Raw genomic sequence first — 21,748 nt, 5'->3', positions numbered from 1 at the left:
TTCATTATATACATATAAAACTCATTGTGTTATTGTTCGAGAGCAATGGAAGAAGAACTTTGTCGGTGGACTACAAATAAAAAATATACAATTAAAATATTGATTTTTTAATAAAATTTTTAAATTTAGGAGGTTAATAAAAAATTGCATTATACATGGTGGTATTCTTTCGTACAAAATTTTATTTTATATTGCCAATTATTTTAAGTTTTCAATGATATCAATAATCAGAATTCATTTAAATAAATCACATTTTATCGCATAACAATCCTAATTGGAATCACTCCTAATTACTATTGAGTCTACTCTAACAGTGAGTGTATCTGTATAACTGTGTGTGAGTATAGCATTTGCCCCCTACTAAGAGTCACAAAAAAAAACCTAGACGACACAACTACTACTAGCAACAACAACAAAACGTAAACAAAGCGTAAAAATAAAGAAAAATATTATAGAAAAAAAGAAACAACAACAAATATACAAACACCCTGACCCACCGCAATATATTTTTATTTCAGCAAAATTAGTTTGATTTTGTTGTCGTCGTTGTTGTTGTTGTTTTTCCTTTCATCAGTTCATAGAATTCATTCTGCAGATTTTTATATATACATATTTCTGCTGAAATATTCTAAATCAAGGCAAGAGGTGCAGAGAAAGAGAGAGTGTGTGTGAGTGCGTGCGTGCGTATAGAGGAGAGTGAGAGTGCGTATTTAATATGTCCAGCCAGTGTGTGTAGTATTGCGAGAATGATTTTTATATATGAAGGAGTTTGTGTTGCCTATTTTATAGTTTTATTGTTGTTGTTGTTGCTAAATCAATTAATAACAATAATAGTGAGATTGTGCCAATGTTTATACCACAATTTAGATCACAAAAATCCCCATTATACATACGCACATGCTCATATCTATGTGGGACATTCCAAAAAAATTTGGTTTCGAAATTTGACATACATTGTGAATGTGATATTAGGCCTGTTTGTTTAACAAACAGTGCAGAGCTCGCCAGTGTTGCCAGGTTGAATTGTGATAAAGTGTCTTTTCGTCTATTCACTATAGCTATTTTTTGTAATTTGTGCAATATTATGAATTTAAAAGCTCTAAAATGTCATAAATAATCGCACTAGCATCAATTTGTTATTATTTGAACAATTTATATATTAAGAATGTAGTATTATAATAATTTTCTGAAGCCAGTGTTACGCAAATTTGTACAATTTCTGGAAAATTGGGTAGTGTGTTTTCCTTTTAAAATAAAACAAGCCTATTATTCCTTTGAAACACAAACAATATTATATGAAAAATATAATAAAAATTATAAAAAATGACTTAAACTACTTAAACATATTAAATAGATAATAAAATAAATTAACTGATATATGATCTTAAATTAATGTATTTAATTTTTAAAATTAATGTAATTTAATTGATTTAAAAGTATTTAAATAAATAGGGTTAATTTAATGTAGTTTATATTTTTCCATTTTAAATCAATTCATTTTGTCTTATTAAAATTCATTTGATTTATTGAATTTTACTTTGGCTTCATTTAGTTATATTGTAATTTATGTTAAAATAAATTACTTTTTAATATCAAGTTATTCATTTTTTTAATATATTTTTTATATTTTTCTATATAAATTATTCTATTTTGCTTTATATTTTTTTATTTTAAATCGATTCAATTTCAATATTCTTTTTTTACATAATGTAATTTAATTTAATTTATTTTCATATGTAACTAAGCCTTACAAAAGCCTTATACAGTTACTTAAAACAACATTTTAAATACTACTCAAAACAATTCCCTTATTTCTAACATTAATATATGTTACTAACAATAATACAACAGGATACTACTCTATTTTAAATAATCTAAATTAATTTGAATTATTTTAATTTGATTTATTAAAGTTTTTATTTGTTTCATTTAATTATGTCTTAATTTAATTTTTCATAGCAACTTAATTACCTTTTTTACAAACTACATCCAGACTAAGATCGGCTCAGAGTCGATATTGAGCAATATCATTATTTTTGATCTCTATATTTTGAAAATTTTTTGAAAATTATTTTGAAATTTACCCTCCATTTCATGGATTATCCCATATATACAAAGGCACGCACTTTTGCTTTGGATATTTATTGTTTTTGTTGCATACGATAACGCAAAATATTTTTTTTCACACATGAAAATAATGGCTAGACAACGTTAGAACTAATCCCCTTCCTATTCCCCTTTGGCTAACCATGCAAAATAGGCTTAATATCATTATTTCTAGTTCAGGGTCATATGGCAAGTCTTGGAGACGAAAACTACAATGAAATTTATTCCTAGAAAAGGGGATTTTTTTCTATTTAATAAGGCTCCGTAAAACATCCCATACCTTAATATTGAACCTCTGGAAGACAAGCCTCAAAAATCCCATTTGAAAAACTTTATTTATTGGATTATTTTTTTGTGTATAAAAAAATCAACAAAATGACGATGTTGATGAGAGTAAGTGAGTCATATGACTAGAACCAAGGCACCTCAGTAGTCAATCTTCATTGCGCCAGACATAAAGTCTAGAATACTAGACACTATTAACAACAACAATAATATCAACATCAATGAAATAGTGTTGCTTAATGAAATAAACAATAGTTGAATGATCTTTTTGATAAAAAAAAATAAATAAAAATATATCAGCAAAGCAAACAAAACAAAAAAATAGAGAAATAATGATAATAATTATTATTACATATTTGCACTTAATTATTTAAGTGTTGAATATTTTATCTTGATATTATATGGCGTTTGTTATGAATTCTGATTCATTTTGAATGTCTTTGATGTGGTGGTCTTACCTATGGTATGAAACAATTTGCCAACGCCTACATTGAGCACAAAGCGAAAAAGCTAAAAATTCTTGGCTAGATGGACAGCTGTCAGTTTCGCCGCTTTTGTGAAATGAAAAATATTCTAGATTTATTATTTTTCTCAAAAAATATATATTTTAGTATATTTTTGTTTACCATTTTTTATATACATACATGCATATATGAATTAACACCATTTTTTAAAGGTGTGAATTGGGTAAAAAAATCAAAATGGGGTTAAAACACTTTTGGTGCGTCACTTGTGTTCCATTTTTGTTTTTAAGAAACAAAAAAATATATATTTCAAAAACACACATTTAGAGTGGGAGAATATATACTGACAATGATTGATCGATAATGTCGTGAATATCAATAAAACAAACAAAAAAACTAGTTGAGAATATATTGAGGTCCATAAAAGCCTTAACAATCAGTTCAAAATATTAGGGAATACTAAATGAGCTTAGAGGTTTATTTTCTAGTCCAATAAAGATTTTCTATTGGAGAAATTAATTCCATCTCTCTATGCAAAAAACCTTGAAAATAATTTAATTAATGTAAAATTGCCCTATAATTATTAAATTAAAAAATTCTAACTATAGATTAGTATAGCAAGTTTTAAATAACCCTATGCAATATAAAACCCACATTTGTTGCTTATATTCTCCACCACCATTCCCCATTAATAATAATAATAATAATGAAACAATGTATTTCTATAACAATTTATGATCAATTTAAACCAATTATAAACGCATATGTATAGTGTTTTATAGCCAATGAGGTGCCAGCCATAATCATCTCTCATGTGACAATGCACCATGATTATTACACACGCACACTTGGATATACGAAATATTTACAGACCAAACAAAGAACTCAAACACAAATGCACAACAAGTATACGGTGAGTCTCCATTAGACAAATTTTTGATGATTGCAACTTTCAATTGAAGTTGTTTTTGGGTAGAGGCTTTTTTTCCATCCCTCACTCCCCACATTCTCCACCCCCCAGAATGGGCAATAACATTTTGACAAAAACTAATAAAAAAAATGAGAAAGTGTTATGGGGAGAGTGAGAGTACAGAAAGGGGCTATGGTGAGAGATATAGAATGTTTTTCTTTTTTGTCAATGTGTTTGCCCCCTAAACAACTAAGAACCGCAACCACAGCAGCAGCAGAAGCAAAAAAAAAATAACACCAGCAATAACAGTAGCGACAACAAAAATATTTTATTTTTTATTATTGTTATTCTGTTTTTTTTCTTCTCATTTATCAAATCAGGTCAGAGACCCATTAACACAATAAAAATGAAATTGAAAACGTAGACACATAGCCACAAAAAGATCCCCATACTTCGATATATACACGCTCACACACACGTACATTTATAAATTAATATAGGTTTGGACTGCATACATTCTTCTAGAGAATCTGACGTTCGAATAGACAAACCGACAGTCTAAGAACGGGTCGGCCGTTCGGTTTGGTATTCGGTCAATGTAAATAAACACCAACTGGTAATTTCACTTTTAGACAAGTGACACATGCCTGATACCCCACCATTTATTGAAGACATATGAAAATATATTTGTATAGAATACACATACACGTGTCAGTATATATATAGATAGAAAAGTTTTTGAATAATTGTGCGTATTTTTATATATATTTTTTATAATATCTCGATTTACTTCGATTTAATACACAGAAAATAATATTATAATTTTTGAGCTAACAATAAATTGTTGTTACAGAAAATTTTTAAGTTCAACAAAATTTTTGTTGATATAACAAAATGTTTGTTGATATAATAAAATTTGTTGCTAAAGTGACTAAAATCGTAATTGTATTTACAAATTACGTTGTTAGCTCAAATTTAAACATAATTTTAATTGTATTGACAATCAAATAAATTGATATTTTTTTGTGTGTATCTTATTTGGCTAGCCCTAAAAAAATTAATAGCCAAAAATGTAGATTTAGGACATGCAAATTACACAATATTATTTATTTATTAAAACAAAAAGAATTTTATTTAAAAAATTATAATATTTGTTTTAAAATTTAGTAGATTAAAGATAAAAAAACTGCCAAATATAGGTTAATAATTATTTTCAGGAGTTTGTCATTTTATTATTTTCTTTCAAGTATCTTTGAGGTATATTAATTTAATTTAGCTTAAGTTAACTAAATTAAATTAAATTAGATCAAAATAAATTAAATAAAAAAACATATTTATGGCTTTTATGTTTTTTGGTGTAATTTTTTTTACAAATTTTGATAACTTTAAACAATAGATGACGTCAAAGTGGCTTTCTGGTATAAGAATACGTCTTAGCGTCTATATTCTCTACCGTCTTAAAGCAACTATTTTATATCAAATTATATCACATGACAAGGACCACATAACAAACAAACGTTTATGGAGGAAAATTTCTTTAGTTAAAACAAAAGACTTCTTCAGGCGACACAAATCAGATATCATTGAAATAAATCTTCGCTCAGCTAATGGAAAAATACACAAATGAATAATTGTGAAAAACAAGTCTTAAAAAAAAACACCAACAACAAATTAACAAGAAGCGAGACACATGTGTATGAAAACCGTTTGAAAAAAATTAACAAAGTGTTTAATTAAAAAATATGTATGGTACTCTTTTTTATTATTACAAAAAATATAAATAAAAAAAAATACAAAAAAAAAATTTTTGCGTGACTTGTTTTGAGTGCTATACACACATATATTGGATGTGTTTTTTTTTTTCAATATTTTTCTTGGCATTATCTCTCGAAAAAAACCACATGAAGACGAAAAAAGCCACAAAAAAGCAATCATCACCCAAAATTGTGTGCATTCATGTGTAAAAATGAGACGTAAATACGTTTGTGTGTGTGTGTGCGTATGTGTGGGAGCCATGGTACGTAGCGTATGTAGTACTTGTCATACGTTTAGAGCAATGTTAAGAGACGACTACTGAGACTAGCCTGGGACTGACTGACTGACTGACATACTATTGCTGGCTGGTTGCATTTACCACAGACAGAGAGAGCGAATGTTTGTAGGTATGTGGGAATATTTCGCATTTCAAGTGTAGGTACTGTATGTTATTATTATTGTTGCTATTTTCATTTTTGTTGATTTTTTCAAAGATTTGTTGTTTTTGTATGGGTGGCCTTGAATGCAAGCAGTGACCTTTAACTTTGAAATGAAAAAAAACAACAACAACAAATCGTATGCAAAGCTTATCGTACAAATTTCGCATGAACAAAAAAATGACGACAAGAAAACAACAACAACAACAAAAAACAGGCGATAATGGCAGCACCCATAATCATTAGCACAACAGTGTGAGTACCCCCATAAGCCCCAGCAATTAAATATACAAAAAAAGTTTGTTTACGCCAAATTCAAAAACCGCCATCACAAACAATGCTTGCCATAATACTTTCTTTTTTAGGCCTTTCTTTTTTTTTGTCGAACGATGAGTAACCTACACCAAAAAATGGTGGAAGGATGGGTGGTAAGAAAATAGAAAAACTTTATACAATTAAAACAAAAACCGAAAGGCAAATAATTTGACATTTTTGTTGTAATATACTAGAGGGAAGGTTGAGGTTAAATAAAGCGGCCGAGTGGTGATACAAAAATCACATGGAAAATTTACTCTTACACCCAGAGAAGGAATATGATCACCTGCTAGAGAAAAATGTTATTTTTGGACATTGAACACGTACTATGTTTGGCGCAACCATGTTATTTGCTCGGATATTATGTATCTGATTTCAACAACCAAATTATGTTTGGCGAGAAACTCACATGTTATCCATCCAAAAATAAAATGTTTCTCTAGGAGGTGATTATGTTCTTTCTCTCCGTGTATAGACTGGCTTTTGCGACTATAAGATTGTGTTAGCTAGGGTTATATTAAAAGCGTGGTATATCTTCCTAAAAAAAATTTATCGGGATTTTGGTCTATATAGAGGCTAGACAATTTATTTTAGTTTATGTTTATTTAGTTTGATTTAATTTAATTTAATTTAATTTAATTTAATTTAATTTAATTTAATTTAATTTAATTTAATTTAATTTAATTTAATTTAATTTAATTTAATTTAATTTAATTTAATTTAATTTAATTTAATTTAATTTAATTTAATTTAATTTAATTTAATTTAATTTAATTTAATTTAATTTAATATTAATCCAAATATATAATTTTTCTTAAAAACAAAAAAATATTTGATACAAAATGTTTATGAAACCTAATGCCTTAAGTGAGTTTTCCATTGCAATATGGTTTTTTGTGAGATTGAGAAAAAAATATGGACGATTTGCTAGCTAATTTCGTTGTTGTTATAAGCTTTCTCGCATTATTGGCTTTCTTTGGCTGAAATTGAAATGAGAGCTGAAAGAAACGTGAGTATCTATACCACACACAGCATTTATTTTTGTAGGTATATAGACAGCATTGAGCTGTTATGCCTTTGCAAAAATATTCCCTCAAATGATTTCTTTTTTTTTTACGCTTATCGTCTCCCCTCCCATTCTCTGTCCCAGCAACACCCAACTGCAGTGCAACCCACTTCACATCACCACCGACAAATGCTTTGTTTCAGCCATTGATTGCCACAGTCCCCTCAGCCACTCTCCAATTGAGTGGGGAGTGTGGTTGTATAAAAATACAACAAAAACAAAAAACACAGTGAAATAAAAATAAAGAATTAATAAAGTGAAGCAACCGCATTCAAGGTCATGCGATAATTTCGCTTTTTTCAATATTTACTCAACGGAGAAGCAAAATGTAACAACAATTCCTCTTTTTTTCTGCAGGAATTCGCAATCTTCAGCAATTTTTATGGCTTTTATTTTTTGTACTTTCTCATGAGTATGGCGGTATCTGCTAACGAATATCAATTTGTATACAAACAAAGGAATTATCGTTGATTGAGAATAGGATAGGAGGAAATAAGTGTAGTAGACAAAATTTGGGCATTCTTTGCCAATGACCGCAAATAACTGCAGATAGCAAAAATAATAACAGGCAATAAAATATTTTGAGATAAATATCAAAGTATTTCAATTGGAAAATTTTCATATTAATTCGAGTTTGAGGTCAATTAACCTTTTACACCAGGAGCCCGCATTCAAATGCATTCAATAGAAATTTAGAAGCGTATAGATAATGCAGTTTGGGCAAGCTAAGGAAGAAATTTCCAACATGAAGCTCAATTCTCCCTCTGAGAATTAATATTTCAAGTTGAAAAATTAAAGTTTTCCTTGAAAGAAAACCTAATTCAGATGGGCTGAATTTAAGGTTTCCGATAGATAACACAATTCAGCTAGACTACATTTAAGGTTTACGATAAAAACTCAATTCAGCCAGGCTAAAATAAAGTTTTCTTAGAAAAAAACTCAATTCAGCCAGGCTGAGTATAAGCTTTCTTACGGAAAACTCAATTCAGCTACCCTGAATTTAAGTTTTTTCATATAAAGCTGAATTCAGCTAGTCTGAATATAAGGTTTCTCATAAAAAACTCTATTCAGCTAGGGTGAATTTAAAATTTCCCATAGAAAACCCAATTCATCTAGTCTGAATATAAGGTTTCTCATAAAAAAAAAACTCAATTCATCCAGGCTAAAATAAAATTTTCCTAGAAAAACTCTATTCCGCCAGGCTAAGTATAAGCTTTCTTACAGAAAACTCAATTCAATTAGCCTGATTTTAAGTTTTCACATATAAAATTGAATTAAGCTAATCTGTATTTAAGATTTCCCGTAAAAAACTCAATTCAGCTAGGGTGACTTTAAAGTTTCCTATAGAAAACCCAGTTCAGCTAGTCTGAATTTAAGGTTCCTCACAAAACAACTCAATCGAGGCAGGCTAAAATAAAGTTTTTTTTGGAGAAAACTCAATCCATCTATCCTGAATTTAAGTTTTCTCATAGAAAATTCAATTCAGCTAGACTTAGTTTAAGGTTTACCACAAGAAAACTCTATTCAGCTAGGGTGAATTTAAAATTTCCGACAGAAATCCCTACACACAAAAATTTTTTTTTCTGATTCAATCACGAAATTAATTGATCCAATTAATTTTTAATTGAAATGTCTTCAATCACAGAAATGATAGTATCAATTAAAAAATGAATTGAAGGTCAATTAAAAAGTTAATTGATCCAATTAAAAAATTAATTGATACTATTATTTTTGTGATTGATTTTTGTTTCAATTAAAAAATTTGTTCAATCAATTAAATTTTTAATTGAATATTTTTTAAAGCTCAATTAAAATTTTAATTGGAAAATTTTTCGTGAAATTTTTTTGTGTGTATAGAAAACCCAATTCAGCTAGTCTGAATTTAAGGTTCCTCACAAAACAACTCAATTGAGGCAGGCTAAAATAAAGTTTTTTGGAGAAAACTCAATCCATCTACCCTAAATTTAAGTTTTCTCATAGAAAATTCAATTCAGCTAGACATAGTTTAAGGTTTGCCACAAAAAAAACTCTATTCAGCTAGGGTGAATTTAAAATTTCCGACAGAAATCCCGATTAAGCTAGTCCGAATTTAAGGTTTCTCATAAAAAACTCAATTGAACCAGGAAAAAAAGTTTTCTTAGAGAAAACTCTATTCGGCCACGCTGAATACAAGCTTTCTTAGAGAAAACTCTATTCAGCCAGGCTGAATTAGACTTTTCTTATAGAAAATTCAATTCAGATAGATTGAATAAAAGTTTATAGAAAACTCAATGTAACCAGACTGAATTAAAGTATTTTTATAGAAAACTCAATTTAGAAGCTTGAAAATTGAGTTTGTACAGCAAATTCTTACTTTTTCATCTTATTGCATAACCATATTTTACCTTTGCTCAAACACCTTTACTTTAAATACTGATTTCAATGCTATTTTATATGTATATCCGAACGCAAAGCAGACGAAAAAAATATTAAATATCATGTCTGCGTATGTCTGGTTCCTCATAAATATTATGTACTGAGTCTCTCAATTTCAAGGATCAGGCAATGCGGGGACGATACAAAAAAATCTAAAGTTTCATTTACATATATGCATGGTGAGGTGAGGAGATTGCGTGAGATTAGTGTGTTAAAAAATCTGCAATGCTAAGTATTCCAAAAGATAATTAGATACTTTGGACATAGCCAAAACGTCTAGACAGACAGAAGGAGTTGTTGGTGCCGTTTTTTTTTTTTTTTTGAATATTACGTGAGCATTCGGAATAAATTAACGCACAAATGTTCAGACGGACATAGGGATATATTAATGCAAGTAAATTTTCGGGTAAGCTAACCCTAGATTAAACTAAATAGCTTTTGTTTGAAGGGCGAGTAAAAAGATAGATGAGCATAAATTAGTATTTGCCTGGAAGAGAATACAAACCCATTTTCGAGGAATTCTTGCCCAAAATGACGTTAGATTCTCTAATAATATTCGTGCATAGTGGCGCATTAAATGCTTTTGGTATAATTGTGCGGAGGAACAAGAAAAGGAAAAAATGGGAAATAGAAAACCTTATTCAATCGGCCCAATCACACAGAAAATCCTCTTTCAGCTTGACTGAAAAGAAGTTTTACTACAGAAAACCCAGACTGAAATAAAGTTTTCCTATAGAAAACCCCTATTCAGCCAGTCTGAATTATAATTTCCCACAGAAAATCTTACTTAACAAGGCTGAAAAAACTTTTCCATTTAAAACCTTATTCAGCCTGGCTGAAAGAAAGTTTTATTATGGAAAACCTTATTCAGCCAGGCTGAAACAAAGCTTTCCTATAGAAACCCTTACTCATCTATGCTTAAATAAAGTTTTCCGATATTCAGCAAGGCTAAAATAACGTTTTTTTTTATAGAAAACCTTGTTCAGCAAGACTGAAATAAACTTTTTTTATAGAAAACCTTATTTAGCCAGGCTGAAACAAAGTTTACCCATAGAAAATCTTGAAATAAAGCATTCTTATATAAACCCTAGTTCAGCCCGATTTAAATAGTTTTCCTATAGAAAACCTTATTTGGCCAGACTGAAACAAAGTTTATCTATAGAAACTCTTATTCAGACAGGTTAAAATAACGTTTTCTTATAGGAAACCTTATTCAGCCCGGCTAAAATAAAATTTTTCTAAAGAAACACTAATTCAGCCCGGCTGAAATAAAATTTTCTTGTGGGAAACCTTATTCAGCCAGGCCGAAATAAAGTTTTCCTAAAGAAATCCCAATTCAGCCGGGCTGAAATAGAGACTTCTTATAGGAAACTCTATTCTGCTGGTCGGAAATAAAGGTTTCATACAGAAAAACTTATTCAGCTAGGCTGAAATAAAGATTTCATAGAGAAAACCTTATCCAGCCAGGCTGAAATAACGTATTCGTAAAGAAAACCTATTTCCGCCCAGCTGAAATAAAGTTTTATTATAGAAAAATTATGGATTGAAATAAAGTTTTCCTATAGAAAACCTTTTTTGGCCAGACTGAAACAAGGTTTATCTATAGAAACTCTTATTCAGACAGGTTAAAATAACGTTTTCTTATAGGAAACCTTATTCAGCCAGGTTAAATAAAATTTTTCTAAAGAAACACTAATTCAGCCCGGCTGAAATAAAATTTTCTTGTGGGAAACCTTATTCAGCCAGGCCGAAATAAAGTTTTCCTAAAGAAATTTCAATTCAGCCAGGCTGAAATAGAGACTTATTATAGGAAACTTTATTCTGCTAGTCGGAAATAAAGGTGTCATACAGAAAAACTTATTCAGCTAGGCTGAAATAAAGATTTCATAGAGAAAACCTTATTCAGCCAGGCTGAAATAACGTATTCGTAAAGAAAACCTATTTCCGTCAGGCTAAAATAAAGTTTTATTGTATAAAATCATATTCAGCTGTAAGAAAAGTTTTCTTATAGAAAACCTTATTTAGTCAGGCTAAAATAAAGTTTCCTTATAGGAAACCGTATTCAGCCGGGCTGAAATAAAGTTTTCATTAAGAAAATCTTATTCAGCTAGGCTGAAATAAAGATTTCCTATAGAAAACCGTATTCAGCCAGACTGAAATAAAGATTTCCTAGGAAAACCTTATTCAGCCAGGTTGAGATAAAGTTTTCCTAAAGAAATATCAATTCAGCCCGGGTGATATGAAGATTTCTTATAGGAAAACTTATGCAGCTAGGCTGAAATAAAATGTATCTATAGAAAACCTCATTCAGCTTGGCTGAAATAAAGGTTTCATACAGAAAACATTATCCAGCTAAGCTGAAATAAAGATTTCATAGAGATAACCTTATTCAGCTATGCCGAAATAAAGTTTTCCTAAACAAACCCCAATTCAGCCCGGCTGAAATAATGTTCTCTTATAGTAAACTTTATTCAGCCTGGCTGGAATATAGTTTTCTTATAGGAAACCTTATTCAGCCTGGCTGAAATAAAGTTTTCCTTATTTAGCCCAGCTGAAATGCAGTCTGAATAATAGTTTTCCTATAGAAACCCTTATTCGTTCTAGTGAAATAGACATTAGAATAAAGTTTGGTTTTCATATAAACTCTTTTTCTGCGAGTATTGATTTTGTATACTTTGTATAATTTTTGTAAACTTTTGAAATCCGGCTATTGTCATTTGTAAACATAAAGTCCTTCTTGATATACGATGACATGCATCAATACATTTGCCCTTTTCATATAAAACTGGGTCATATTTCTTTTGTTCTTTGTATTGCATAATGATTTTTGTACACAAATGATTTAATCGCCAATGTAGGGTGCAACAGAGTCCTTTGGTGGTGTATTGTAATGTCTTTTGTTAAAGGGTTTCGTTTTGTGCAAAAGTTTGTGAAATATCAAAAAAAAAAAAAGGTTTAGATACAAATTCGCTGGGTTAATATGGCCGCCTAATTTCTTGCTCGTGGAGGGGGCACCTTTGTTGGCAGTTATTTATTGACATTGGTCATTCGATTGGGCTTTGTTCTTGAGACCGGAGAGAAGCAATATCAGCATCATCAACAGCAGAAGCAAAAACAACATCAGAATGCAATAAAAGAACAACAACAAAAACATATATAACTCAACTTGTTTGTGCAGTTTTTGGTTAATATTTGCTGCTGTTGTTTTTGTTGTTGTTTTATTTAATGAAAGCACAACATGTGCGGGTTGGTGTTGACCTTGATCTTGAAAATAAAACGGCATACAAATACACACGCATAAAAATATACTCGTAAATTTGTACATACAAACCACACACACACACCACCACCACCACATTTAAACTCTGTCAAAAGGAGCTGTAATAAAAAAAAGGTTGTTGTTTTTTTCATAGATGGGGAGTGGGTCTGCCACAAACGGCACGTATACACACAAAAATTAAGACAACAGCGTTTTTAGGGTAGACAAATAAAATGCACACACATACTTACATACAATTTGGATTTGTATGCGTCGTTTGTATCGACTGATATCAAAATTGGAGTGAAATTTTGAGGGTTTTTGGGTGGAGGCCTTAGTGATGATTTACTGCTTGCTTGTATTTTCTAAAAACTCTCTTGTGTACAGAAAAGCTTTTCAGACTTTTCAACGCGGCTGAATTAAGTAATTTTCCATTGAAAGCCTCATTCAGCTATACCGAATTAAAGTTTTCCTTAAGAAAATTTTATTCAGCCGGACTGAAACTATCATTCAGCTGGACTGCATTAAAGTTCTCCACAAGGGAACCTTTTTCAACATTCGTATTATTAAGGATTTCCTAAAAAAAACTCTGATTCTGTCAGACTGAATGAAATTTTTCCTAAGAATAAGGTTATTCAGCTGGGGTGAATTAATGTTTTCTAAAGAAAAATTTATTAAAAAATTGAATAAAAGTTTACCTAAAGAAAATGTTATGTAGCCGTGCTGACTTAAATTTTAACCAAAGGAAACATTATTCAGCCGTGCTGACATACATTTTACTTAAAGGAAACATTATTCAACCGGGTTGAATTAAACTTTTCCCGAAGAAATCAATATTCAGCCGGGCTGAATTAAACTTTTCCCAAAGAAAACATCATTCAGCCGGGCTGAATTAAACATTTCCTAAAGAAAATATTATTCAGTTTGGCTGAATAAAAGTTTTCCATAATTCAGCCGGGCTAAATTAAAGATTTCCAAAAACTCTCTTGTGTACAGAAAAGCTTTTCCGACTTTTCAACGCGGCTGAATTAAAGAATTTCCCATTGAAAGCCAGCTATACCGAATTAAAGTTTTCCTAAAGAAAATTTTATTCAGCCGGACTGAAACTATCATTCAGCTGGACTGCATTAAAGGTTCCTTAAAGAAAAAATGATTCAGCCTGGATGAATCAAAGTTTTCCTAAATAAAACATTATTCAGCCGGGATAAAATATACTTTTTCAAAAAAAAAAAAATCTTATACAGATGGGCAGAATTAAAGTTTTCCTCAAGAAAGCATTATTCAGCTGGGCTATATTAAAGTTCTCCTAAAGAAAACTTTATTCAGCCGGGCTTATTTAAAGTTTTTCTAAACAAAACATTACTCAGCAGGGCTGAATTAAAGTTTTCCCAAAGAAAACATTATTTATCCGGGCTGAATTAAAGATTTCTAAAAAGCAAACATTATTCAGTCGGGCTGAAGAAAAGGTTTCCTAGAGAAAACATTGATTTACCGGGCTGAATTAAAGTTTTGCTAGTGAAAAACTTATTTGGCAGGGCTTAATAAACGTTTTCTTAAATAAAGCATTACTCAGCAGGGCTGAATTAAATTTCTCCTAAAGAAAACTTTATTCAGACGGGCTTATTTAAGGTTTTCTTCATGAAAGCATTATTCAGCTGGGCTGTATTAAAGTTCTCCTAAAGAAAACTTTATTCAGCCGGGCTTATTTAAAGTTTTTCTAAACAAAATATTAAAAATATTAAATATTAAAGTTTTCCCAAAGAAAACATTATTCAGCCGGGCTGAATTAAAGGTTTCCTAAAGAAAACATTATTCAGCCGGGCTGAATTAAAGGTTTCCTAGTGAAAACATTAATTTACCGGGCAGAATTAAAGTTTTGCTAGTGAAAAACTTATTCGGCAGGGCTTAATAAACATTTTCTTAAATAAAACATTACTCAGCAGGGCTGAATTAAATTTCTCCTAAAGAAAACATTACTCAGCGGGGCTGAATTAAGGTTTTCCTAAAGAAAAAAAGCTGAATTAAAGTTTTCCTATAGAAAACATTATTCAGCCGTGAAAAACTTTAATTCAAAGTTTTTCCGAAGAAATCTCTATTCAGCCGGACTGAATTAAAGATTTCTAAAAAGCAAACATTATTCAGTCGGACTGAATTAAAGTTTTATTAAAGAAACCCATATTCAGCCGGGCTAAAATAGAATTAAAAAAAACTGGACTGAATTAAAATTAAAGTTTTCCAAAAGAAATCCTTATATAATCGCGCTGAATTACAATAAAATCTCTAAAGAAACCCTTATTCAGCCTTCAGATTAATACAATGTGGACTAAAGTTATCTTGAAGAAAAAAGGAACTTATGGCGATTTCGATTGGGAAAAAAGGTGCATCATTCTCGAAATTTATTGCTAAATATGAAGGCTACTGTCAAAGATTTTGGATCCTGCATCCCTCACATTATTATGAATTAACAATAACTTTGGAATGGCACTATAATTTGGGCGAAAATGCAATGAGGGAAAACATATTTTTTGCGAAACGAAAACGCCCTTAGTTTTTCATAAGAAAATCTTTTTCAGCAGAGCTGAATTAATAATATTCTTCAGAAAACTTTATTCAGGCAAACTAAAATGTTTTTTTCTCTATAGATATCCATGTACAGACAGGCAGATTTAATTTGGGTTATAGAAACCCTTATTCAGCATGGCTAAATCACATTTATCTGGAGAATTCTCATGAGCAGCAAATGAGCATGCTAATTCGTCCTTATTCAGGGCCTTTTGTTAGGCCTCATATTCGGTTTTCATTCTCACTCAATAAGAACAATTATAGTGTATGCTTTAACATCTTTAGCCAGGCCATAAGAAACAAATTTAGTATAGCGAAAAAAAAAATGGTTTTATTACCCGATTGTTTATGTGTCTCTGCCTTGGCTGGACGACAACAACAGCTGCTTTTCGCAAACATTATTTATTAAGGGTTAAACCTCTGGGAAAAAACAATCAACCATCGATGGCTTTAAATCTAACTCCATCGTTGACTACAGTTGTATGAGATATGGTCTAAGGACTAAAGGGGCACATTGAGTCCACACACAATTATATGTAATCCCTTGCTATTAATAGGTACATATTCGTATATACAAAAACAAATAAGTTTACCTGGAATCATATATAGGCCAAATGCCATTATTCGCAAAATTTGTTCATTTTTTCTACTCCCAAAAAAAGGTGTCTTATGTCGAGAGTATCAGGAGCTTTGTGTTTTTTTTCGTGATAATTTTTTGTCGGTCAATGGGAACTGGTTTCCTTCACCGGAGGATAGCCACAAATAAATTTGTTGTCCTTGAAATTGAAATGCATCATATACAAATACAAAGTTTTCTCCAACTCCTCTCCCTCTCACACACACTCTTTCTCTCCCAAAAATACATATACAAACTTGGTCTTGTTAATGCTTTAAGTTTAATATCTTTGATGTCTGTCCCACTTATTTGTATGGCTGTCATTATTCTTTGAAATGTCTGTGTCAGATAGACCAGAGACCTATCTGAAATAAATTCTTTCCTGAGAAATGATCCACTTCCTGTTGTTGATAATCATTATTAGAATTATTTTGAAGCGAAAAACAAAGAACCACTCAAATTGTTGTTATCTAATTTGAAATATCTTTTATTGCATTTGCGACTTCTTTGCCGCGCGACATGATAAACCTTCATGGGCTACTCAAAGTATCCAATTGACCCTGATGGTCACTTATCGCACTTGGAAAGTGCAACATTGTTTCGTCATGGATGTACTCGTCGTACCTAGTACCCATCCCAAATTTGTGTTTATTTTCGAAAACCAATTAAAGTAAGAACTTTATCGTAAAGGAAAATGAAAGCAATTAAGATTAATTGGATTGTTTGAATGAAGTAAAATGGATGACTTGTTCTTCATAAACAATTGGTGATTGGAAAAATATGCGACTTTTTCATTTTGTAGAGGTAACTTGGGAGATGGCCTTTGAATACCAAATAAAGACATGAGAATAAATTTGTAAAATTACTAAAAATGTTGTATTAAAATTGAGCAAGCGAAACAATTTATTATAAAAGAATCATTTATTTATTTGTATATTTCTACACAGCAAGACAATGTCTTATAATTATAGTGTAGATTTCAATAGTTGAAATAAAATCCATCATTTAATTACATTTCTTGGTATTAAGGAAAACTGTCTATAAAAAGGATGTCACTTTGTATTGAGCTAAACATAGAATCGGGAAGCACTCATTGATAAGAAAGTTCACTGACCACCAGGTGGTCAGTGTTGCCAGTTTTTTACTGGCTCTTGTCGCCAAATTGGGACGCTTTCGTCCCCAAAAATCCCCAATATAAATTAAAATTCCCCACAAAAATCATCAACCCTTTTTGGACATTTTTTTTTGTTTTTGAAAAAAAGTAAATGAATGGGCTCTGCTGTAGAAAATCCATAATAATTTAAAAATTAAAAAAAAAAGTGAAATTTTTGTTATGGCAGTACACTACGATGAAGATTTCAAAACACATCAAAATATCATCCGATATAAGCCCTTGCCAGAATTAATTATGGGTATAAAGAGTCATCGAATTTTTATCTTATGAAAATCCTCTTCTAAATGCTCGAGAAAAAAATGGGAGTTCGATCAACATATCTGCTTATGAATCAACATTTAAAGGATGATACGGTCAAAATTTGGTCAATATAAACTTGACGTATTTCTTTAAATTTTGCATTTAAAAAACCTGAACACCCCTCATTTTGAAGGTGTGTGTGTGTAGAATGTTGCTCCTATTTTGATTTTGGAATTCACTCTTCAGTTGTCAAAATGCCGTCCAAGCAAGAAGAGCAGCGTATCAAAATTTTGCTCGCGCATCGCGAAAATCCGAGTTACTCGCACGCAAAGCTGGCAAAATCGCTAAAAGTTGCCAAATCAACCGTTACAAATGTAATTAAAGTGTTTGGGGAACGTTTGTCGACAGCCAGGAAGTCTGGATCGGGGGGAAATCGAAAACCGAAAGCCGCTGAGACGACAAAGAGAGTTGCCGGTAGTTTCTCTCTCCGAGATGCCGCAAATAAGTGTATCGTCTACAACCGTGCATCGAGCCAAAAAACGAGCCGGACTATCGACTTACAAGAAGGTAGTGACTCCAAATCGCGATGATAAACAAAATACGACGGCCAAAGCGCGATCCCGGAGGCTGTACACGACGATGCTGACGAAGTTTGACTACGTGGTAATGGACGACGAAACCTACGTCAAAGCCGACTACAAGCAGCTTCCGGGACAGGAGTTTTATACGGCAAAAGGAAGGGGAAAGGTATCAGATATTTTCAAACACATAAAACTGTCAAAGTTCGCAAAGAAATATCTGGTTTGGCAAGCCATCTGTACCTGTGGATTGAAAAGCAGCATTTTCATAGCTTCCGGGACTGTCAACCAAGAAATTTACGTGAAAGAGTGTTTGAATAAACGTCTGCTGCCTTTCCTGAAGAAACACGGTTGTTCCGTATTGTTTTGGCCGGATTTGGCATCTTGCCATTACGGTAAAAAGGCCTTGGTGTGGTACGCCGCCAACAACGTGCAGGTGGTTCCCAGAGCTCCGCCCAATTGAGAAATACTGGGCTATTGTCAAGCGGAACCTAAAGAAGACCAAAAAAACTGCTAAGGACGAGCAGCAGCTCAAGGCAAACTGGCTTTCTGCGGCGAAGAAGGTGGCTGTACAAAATCTGATAGCAGGTGTCAAGCGTGAGGCCCGGCAATTCGGATTTGGAAAAGCGAAAGCCTAACTGAATATTTTTCCTGAATTTTATACTAATTGAACTTGGAAAAGAAATTTAATTTGATTTTTTAAATAAACGATTTCACCGATTTACACGCGTTTTCCCTTGACCAAATTTTGACCGTATCACCCTTTACGAGGGCGGTTCGGAAACTTCTTAGCCTATCAATGAAAGAGAATAGTTTCTCAAAAATATTTTTATTTTTCAATATAATCTACTGAAACTTCAATACACTTAGTCCAACGCTTTTCTAGCAATTCTATCCCTTGATTAAAATAGTTTTCCTCAAGGTCTTCAAAATAGTGGTTTACCACTGTAATTGCATCTTCGTTTGAGGTAAAACGCTTGCCAGCAAGGATTTTTTTTTTTAGATTTGGGAATAAGTAAAAGTCACTGGGAGCTAAATCAGGAGAATAAGATGGGTGGTCAAGCAACTCGTACTTTAATTCTTTGATTTTAGCCATTGTTAAAACACTCTTGTGCGCTGGTGCGTTGTCTTGATGAAAAATTATTTTTTTGTGTTGTAAGCCAGGAAGTTTTTTTTCGAATTTGTAATTGATCCAAAAGGTTGCAATAGTACTTTGAATTTATTGTTTTACCCTTTTGCAGATAGTCAATCAATAAAATACCTTTGAAGTCCCAAAGTCCCGTTGTCATAACCTTACCAGCCGATTGAATTGTTTTTGCCCTCTTTGGGGCATTTCCTCCAGCTTCAGTCCATTGTTTGGATTGTTCTTTTGTCTCTGGAGTATAGTGGTGGACCCATGTCTCATCAACAGTTATGAAACGACGCTTAAAATCCATTTTATTTCGCTTAAAACCATCCAAACAAGCTTGAGAAATGTTCATTCTTATGCGTTTTTGATCGACTGTTAACAAATGCGGCACCCATCTTCCAGAAAGCTTTTCATCTGTAGTTCTTCATGCAAAATTAAATGGACTCGATCATTTGAGATGCCCTGATATTAGCAATTTCACGCACTTTTATTCGTCGGTCATTTAATACCATATCAAGCACTTTGGCTACAATTTCTGTTGTTGTTGCTGTTTTTGGAATTCCACTACGTGGTTCATCTTCAATGCTTGTACGACCACGTTTAAATTCAGCTTAGGCTTTCGACCAAAAATCGATAATCGGCCACGAATCGGATTTCGGCATCCTTTTCAACATTTAAGAACAACAGCAATGAAATATTTAAGCGTTCCAACGTCAAGTGTGGCCAGGGAGCAATTGTTCAGTACAGGATGGACGTCTGTTTTCGGAACAAAGATCAATTTGAATGGAAAAAATGTACAAAACATCCTTTTTTGCCATTGAAATATGAAATTAGTGCATTTTGATTACTAAAAAGTCTGTAAGTTCTAAGAGAATATATAAGAATTGGTCTTAATTACATTTTCTTGTTGTTTTTTTTTTGCCTTTGTTCAATAAAAATATGCTAATAAATTTTTGAGAAGGTTCAGCTTCGGTCGATTATTGCTTTTTTGCCGAACATCGGCTTCGACAAAAAATCCCGTTTGAAAAATATGCACTAATGTCCCATCCATGGCATTCTCCTTATCTGGACCGAGCAATTCCTTTTTGTTTTCAAATTTAGAAAAAGTACTCTCGCTTGACACAAATACCAGTCATTGTCACTGTCACTGCTGATGTCTTAGAAAAGTTGGAAATTGAATGGAAAGTATAATCAAAAGTAATTCGCCAATTTTCTAAAATGTTTGTAATACAAACTTATCAGTCCACCCTCGAAATCCCGAATTTATGGCAAAAATATTAACGATATTCTTCAATGGGTTTAAGTATATCTAAAACAATCTTTAGAGATTAAGTGGAAGTTTTAGTGTTTTTCGAGTATAGGACTTTTCTTTAAATTGAATAGATTGTAAATAGATTCGCAAACACAAAAGAAAAAATAATTTCCCTCGGATCTAAATTTTTAACAAATATTATAGAGCACTTTCTTTAAGTATACAAAAAGACGAATTTATTACAGGCGTAGCAACGATGGCCTCTAATCTAGTATATTTGCTTTTATAAATAAAAACTTTTTGGCGTTAACAGAATAGAAAACTTTTCTTTCAGTGTATATAAACATTCGTTCTATGGTGGATGGTATAAGAGGTAGTCATTTTATATTCACCACCATTGCTCATATTATGAGTAATTCTCACAAACAATATGGTGGTGAATTTAAGCAATATTTGTGTTGCCTAATTTTCAACATCCTCGATAGTATAGTGGTTAGTATCCCCGCCTGTCACGCGGGAGACCGGGGTTCAATTCCCCGTCGGGGAGATCAATAATCTTTTTTTTTTTTTTAATATATTTTTTATCTTTAGTGAACAATTGTAGCTAGTATATTTGAAACTTGTAAATTTATTCTATAGCTCATTGCACAGAAAATTATTTATATCATAATAAAAAAACTGCAGAGTTTACCAATTTATAGATTAATTGTTGCTGAATATTGTTTAGGAAAAATAAAAATTCTCTCAGTAAATAGAACTGGCCTTTCTCTCAAAACATCTTATATTCCTTAAAGCCTTAACTCCTTGCCTTTCCAATATCTCCAGAAAGAAGTATATATCTTTAAACAAATTTTCCTTTGTTAGAAACATATTAAAGATATTTTCCTATTGCCCATCTCTTTAATTTAATAAAACCCTAAAATCAGGCAACAATCTATACAACATTGTAAGCTGTGAATTTTCCAGACGTAAATATGTATAAAACAATGTATATATGTATAACAAAAAAAAAATAAATATAAAATATATATATTATGTATGAATATTATACTGCGCGTGTTGTGAAAGCAAGCGCACCCAAAACCTATAAATTTATCAAATATCATCCAGCAACGAAGGCAGAATGGAGATTTCTACTATACATATACAGCTCAAAAATATCTTTGATAGCTACTACCCCCCGTC

General features: G+C 31.6%; 1 protein-coding gene and 1 non-coding gene across 2 annotated transcripts in view; one reads left to right on the top strand and one right to left on the bottom strand.

The window, feature by feature from the left end:
* EcR (Ecdysone receptor) overlaps positions 1–21,748 on the bottom strand; it is a 171,069-nt gene that overhangs the window by 101,857 nt on the left and 47,464 nt on the right. The window lies entirely within an intron of this gene.
* TRNAD-GUC (transfer RNA aspartic acid (anticodon GUC)) lies at positions 21,039–21,110 on the top strand. Its single transcript has one exon. It is a non-coding gene; the product is annotated as a tRNA-Asp (tRNA).

This window comes from Haematobia irritans, chromosome 5 (assembly GCF_050003625.1).
Source record: "Haematobia irritans isolate KBUSLIRL chromosome 5, ASM5000362v1, whole genome shotgun sequence".
Lineage (NCBI taxonomy): Eukaryota > Metazoa > Arthropoda > Insecta > Diptera > Muscidae > Haematobia > Haematobia irritans.
Note: the sequence above shows the minus strand (reverse complement) of the source record. Positions and strands in the feature narration are given on the sequence as shown.